The following is a 5,053-nucleotide window of genomic DNA, read 5'->3' on the forward strand; positions in this document are numbered from 1 at the left end:
CGGGCTCAAGAGGCGTCTTTCTTCTTCTGATAGCGGGAGGGGTGTATCGTTTGGGTGGCGGTCGGCGAGCAGCAGCATTTGGAAGGGCGGAGGAGCCCTCGTGGGATCATCTAAGCGTAGAGGCCGAGGTTGGGCGGTCCACCAGGAAAAAACGCCCAGGCAATAGGTCGTTCCGTTGCGACGGATCCCCTGGTGGCCGTCGAGATTACGGCGTCGAAATTACCGATTCACTGGTGGCCTGGGAGGGTCGGGCGAGTGACCGGCCCTTGAGGGTGAGGGCCCGCAGACTTCTTACGTTGAGGAGGCATCCTAGTCTGCGAGGAAAGAAAAACGGAATCCGGCGAGAAAGCAATTTCAAACCGCTAGAGCCTCCAAAGGCTCTCCACAGAAGATTATAGCTGAGGACTGCGAAACAGAAATCACACTAACAAAGGCCAACTATATAAGAGCACTAGGATGTAGCGACTACGATTGTGGGAGCTACGTGCGCCGCCTGTGGGGACGCAAACTGTAGCAACTGGAAGGTCCGGGAACGGCATCCTGGTCCAGGTCTTGAGGGGGAAACTGAACGTGCTTCTTCGCCCTCTGGGTCTCGGAGGTGGTAAGCCGTCAGGTCCGAGATGTGTACTGGCCCAGTTTCTTCGCACGTGTCACGGCGACTATGCCTGTAAGTGAGGCGGGAGGAGCACTCACTTATCTCGAAGGGGCCATCCCATCTATGTGTGAATGAAGCTGCAAAGCGGCGTGCGACATCGCTTAGCGGGTGAGTCCGTCGAAGGAAGAGGTCACCGACGCTGTGGGTGAGGTTCCGTCGTCCCCGGTTGTACTGGCGAGGCTGGTCCAACCGTGCGACATTGAGATTCTCCCGAGCCGTCCGATCTGCAACGTCCAGTCGACTCCTGAGGTTCTCAGGAAATCGTGAATAAGGAAGCATGGTACTGCTGTCCCGCAGAGTTATGCTCGGCTATCCATTGAGGCACCCGCTGACAAAGGCCGTCCGCTCTCTCTCTAGGAGCTGCCCTCTGCTCACGACCGCGCCCCAAGACGAAGATACGTCTCGTGCCACTTGTGCTGCTGCCAGGAGTTGAGAAGGCGCCTCGGTGCCTTCCTCTGTCCCCTCCGGTAGAGGCGCACGAGAAAGCGCGTCTGCCACCACGTTCATTGAGTCACGCCTGTACTCCACGTCGAACGGGTAGCCTTGTAGCGTCACGGCACAACTGCCAAGACGTCCCGATGGGGTGCGGAGCCGCTCAGCCATGAAAGTGCCTGGTGGTCAGTCTGAACGGCTAAAGCGGTGCCGTCCAGGCAGAGAACAAAGTTCATGAGAGCGAAGACGATCGCCAAGCACTCCTTTTCCGTGACGGTATAATTCCGTTCTGCCGGATTCAGCGTGTGAGTTGCAAAAGCCACTGAACAAAGAATAGCGCCATGCTCCTGCAAGAGAACTGCGCCAACACCATAATCGCCAGCATCTGTTTGCACAACAAACGGTTTGTTCGGGTCAGGCAAATATAGCCTGGCCGTATTAGCGATTGTGTGAGAAAGAGCTCGGAAGCATTGTTCCTGCTCTTCTCCGCACTGCCAGGGTGTATCGTTGCGCAACAACTGGTTAAGAGGCTGCGCTAACTCGGCACAATTTGGAATGAATTGTTTCTGGAAAGCAGCCACACCGAAAAAAAAAAACGTTCGAAGGCTTTTACGTTACCAGGAACAGGATATACTCTATGATCGCCTCTACCTTGTCATCGCTAGGAGTGATGTTTCCTCCATCCACCACGAAGCCTAGAAGGCTGATCCTAGGCGATGCCAGCTACACCTTGCGGGGGTTGATGGTTAGCCCAGCCTGTTTCATCCTTACAAAGACGATCGACAAGTGTTCCAAACGTTCCTCAAAGTTTCTGGAAAACACTACGAACACCATTGCGATATTATATTCGCATCGCCCAATGCGGAGACCATTACCCGTTGGAAACTGGCGGACGGGTTAGACAGACGGAAAGGCATCCCTACAAACTCAAATAAACCCTATGACAGGTAATGGCTGTTTTCGGGACATCCTCCGGGGCATCTTGGACTTGCAAAAACCGTCTACTACAATCAAGGGTTAAAAACACTTAAGCGTTGCCCAGGGAGTACATGATAGGCTCGATGGACGGAAAGGGGTACTAGTCAGTTACGTCGACGGTAGTCGACGCATAACCTAGCCATCATGTTTCTGAGCCAGGACGACAGGAGATGCCCAAGGGCTGTGGGACCTATGAACTGCACCGGTTTGGAGCATTTCATCAAGATCAGCGTCTAACAGAGCACGTTTATGCACAGTCAATGGTCTCGGATTACAACGGCAGGGCCTAGCTTACCCGTGTCTATGCTATGTTGTAACACAGACGACTTACCGGGTTTCTCAGTGAAGACACCAACAAACTGTCGCAGTTCTTGTTCAAGCTGACGGCGCTCCTCCTCAGGGCCATGGAATGACCCTAAGACAGCGGGAACGGTTCGACGAACGTCGCTGCAGCTTGCTTAGCTGAACTGCTGTCCTGTGCCACGGCGAGAGGGAAAATCCCGATGATCCCTGGTAAACGTACTCTCCATTGCCCAGGTCCAGCACTAATTTCTGCAGGATAATGATGATGTCTCTGCCCAGGATAACGGGCACTGCCGAAACAGGAAGGTGGACGAAGCGCTGCCTTCGTAGTCTGATGACCAGAATTCTGGGACAAAAACTTAAAGCGTGCTTCACTTGCATACTCCCATAGGCGCAATGCATAAGGAATGCAAAATCGCCTGTAGTTCGTTTGAATGATACAACTCTGCGTTTGTTCTTGAGAGGTACGTTCTTTAAAGGTCAGATATGCCGATTTTGAAGTGCCGCAGAACTGAGCGATACTCGCGCTGTGTGTTCATTACCTAACACTGAATATGTGTGCGAAATATCTTGCTCCAACTGTTCGTAGTTTTTTAGAAAACAGTTTTTTTAGTTCCCACGCCCGGCCGTCAGACCGTCGGCAAACCCTGCGCACGGGCGCACCGACGTCACTGCTCTCGGTTTATCTGTCTTTGGCTTGGCATGCACTCTTGGCTTGGCCGCTTGGCTTCTTTCGTTTCGTACTCTGTGCATCGTACATAAGCGAACAGCTGTTATGTTATTGCTAAGCCGGAAACAAAGCATGTGAATATTTTTTTTTTTGGCAAGGCGTCGTTTGGAAAGTGCACTTCCTTGTTCTGACCTTGCCTTTTATGGGCTGGAGCGATATGCCACGGCGAAGTTGTCGAAGATGCGACGGTGCTACGTGCTACGCTGTTAGAACAATTCATCGGAGCATTCAAGTGTTACCTTTTATAAGCTGCTAAAAGACCAAGCAGTGCGAAGCTCTTGGCTGACAGTGGTGCCTGCTAATTTCCACTGCAAGGATTTCGTCAACGAATGTTATCATAGGTTATACGCGCGACTCCAGAGGCAATTTGGAATATCGGCACGAAATCGTCGGATGAAAATCTGAGGTGCCCGACGCACAACATTTTGAACGTGCCACGGAGGATCAAGGCAAAAAACGAGAGCAAAAAAGGTAAGTCGAGGTTCAGATACAAAAAATAGCAAGCCTAATGAATCGTGCAGCTGTCCTACTGCGCTTACTCTGATATAACCACGATTAACAACACAATAGTATTGATAATCTAACTTCTGAATTGTCACAGGTGCACGCTGAAGGCGGAAATGAAGCATGATCTGGCTTGCATCTGGTGCATGAAGAAATTGCTGGCACGTTAGTTGCAGTCTACCTCCACCAACAGGTACGACAGTGTGATGTTATAATTTGAGTATTCACCTAAGTTCAACTTTTCATGTGCACTCGCATGCAAGCATCTTGACACCACTTTTAAATCTGCCCTCAAAGTTACAACCTGTGCTTTCAGGGTGGAAAACAAAGGTCGCCATTCCGACTAGCTGCTATCTCCCAGTTCAAGCACTTTTGCTGTCTGGACACTGGTTCCTGTGGATGGGCTGTTACAAGCTTCACTGTCTGATATAGAAGGTACGTTACATTAGTTCAGTTAATTTGTCTTTTGCACATTTTCGTTACTGTTAGTTGGATTACTGTTGGACATACAATCCTTTGACACACAGAAGCTGATGTCGCCTCTGATAACGTTTTAGAATTTTCAGTGTCATCAACGTCCATTGAGGAAGGTGCCTTTACTATCTGTGAACCTTTAATTGAAGAATAGTCCAGAATTCATGTTAACATTGTCTACTCTTATTAATTCACTGTCTGTGTTCTGAGAGCTTAGAAAAATCGAAACTATTTATTTGTCACAACTTCACACTGGATGTGGTACTGGCTCGACATGTAAGCTAAAATACCTGAATTCTACAATAATTGTGTTGAACTTGGTACATTACCGTGGGCAATGCCACATTCACTACATTTTTAGTGGGTCTGGTGCACAAATACTGTGTGCATACTGCATACATACATACTGTTTGATAGGCAAAAATACCTGAGAAGTGCTGTGTAGTCTTTTTACCTAAAGTCCATACCCTTACTGCAAAGTCACAGTACGTAGAACAGCGATGTGCAGGTATGCTGCGATAGAGATTCACAACAGAAAGAAGACTGTTGAGAGCATCTAAATTTTAATGAGACGAGACGTTCGTGCACAAGGCTGCTCTTGTTAATGTCTAACATGAAGTTACAAAATCCCGGAATATATAAAACATGTTGTAATGTAGAGAGCGAGGGTTGCTACAGACATAAAAATAATTACACAATCATATATAATAAAATAAAAAGGGGGTACAACTCCCCCCTCAACTCCACTCGACAACTCAATAGCTCTACTTATTCTCTACCTTACAACATGTCATATATTCTGGAATTTTGTAACTTGATGTTAGACCTCAAGAAGTACAGCCTTCTGTGCGAAAGTCTTCTTTCTGTTGTGCACAATCATTATACAGTAAATACGACTATCCATTTCTTGTCATTAAATGCTTTTTCTTTCTTTTTTTCTGCAGTGATGAGCATCCATAAGGACACATGGCAGAAAG

At 48.6% G+C, this 5,053-nt stretch overlaps 1 long non-coding RNA gene across 1 annotated transcript; it reads left to right on the plus strand.

Annotated features, from left to right (window-relative positions):
* Positions 1–3,096: 3,096 nt before the first annotated feature.
* On the plus strand, positions 3,097–3,945 carry LOC135377139 (uncharacterized). Its single transcript, XR_010418057.1, has 3 exons — positions 3,097–3,569; positions 3,700–3,795; positions 3,919–3,945. It is a non-coding gene; the product is annotated as an uncharacterized LOC135377139 (long non-coding RNA).
* The last annotated feature ends 1,108 nt before the right edge of the window (positions 3,946–5,053 follow it).

Source organism: Ornithodoros turicata, chromosome 1 (genome assembly GCF_037126465.1).
Source record: "Ornithodoros turicata isolate Travis chromosome 1, ASM3712646v1, whole genome shotgun sequence".
Taxonomy (NCBI): Eukaryota; Metazoa; Arthropoda; class Arachnida; order Ixodida; family Argasidae; genus Ornithodoros; species Ornithodoros turicata.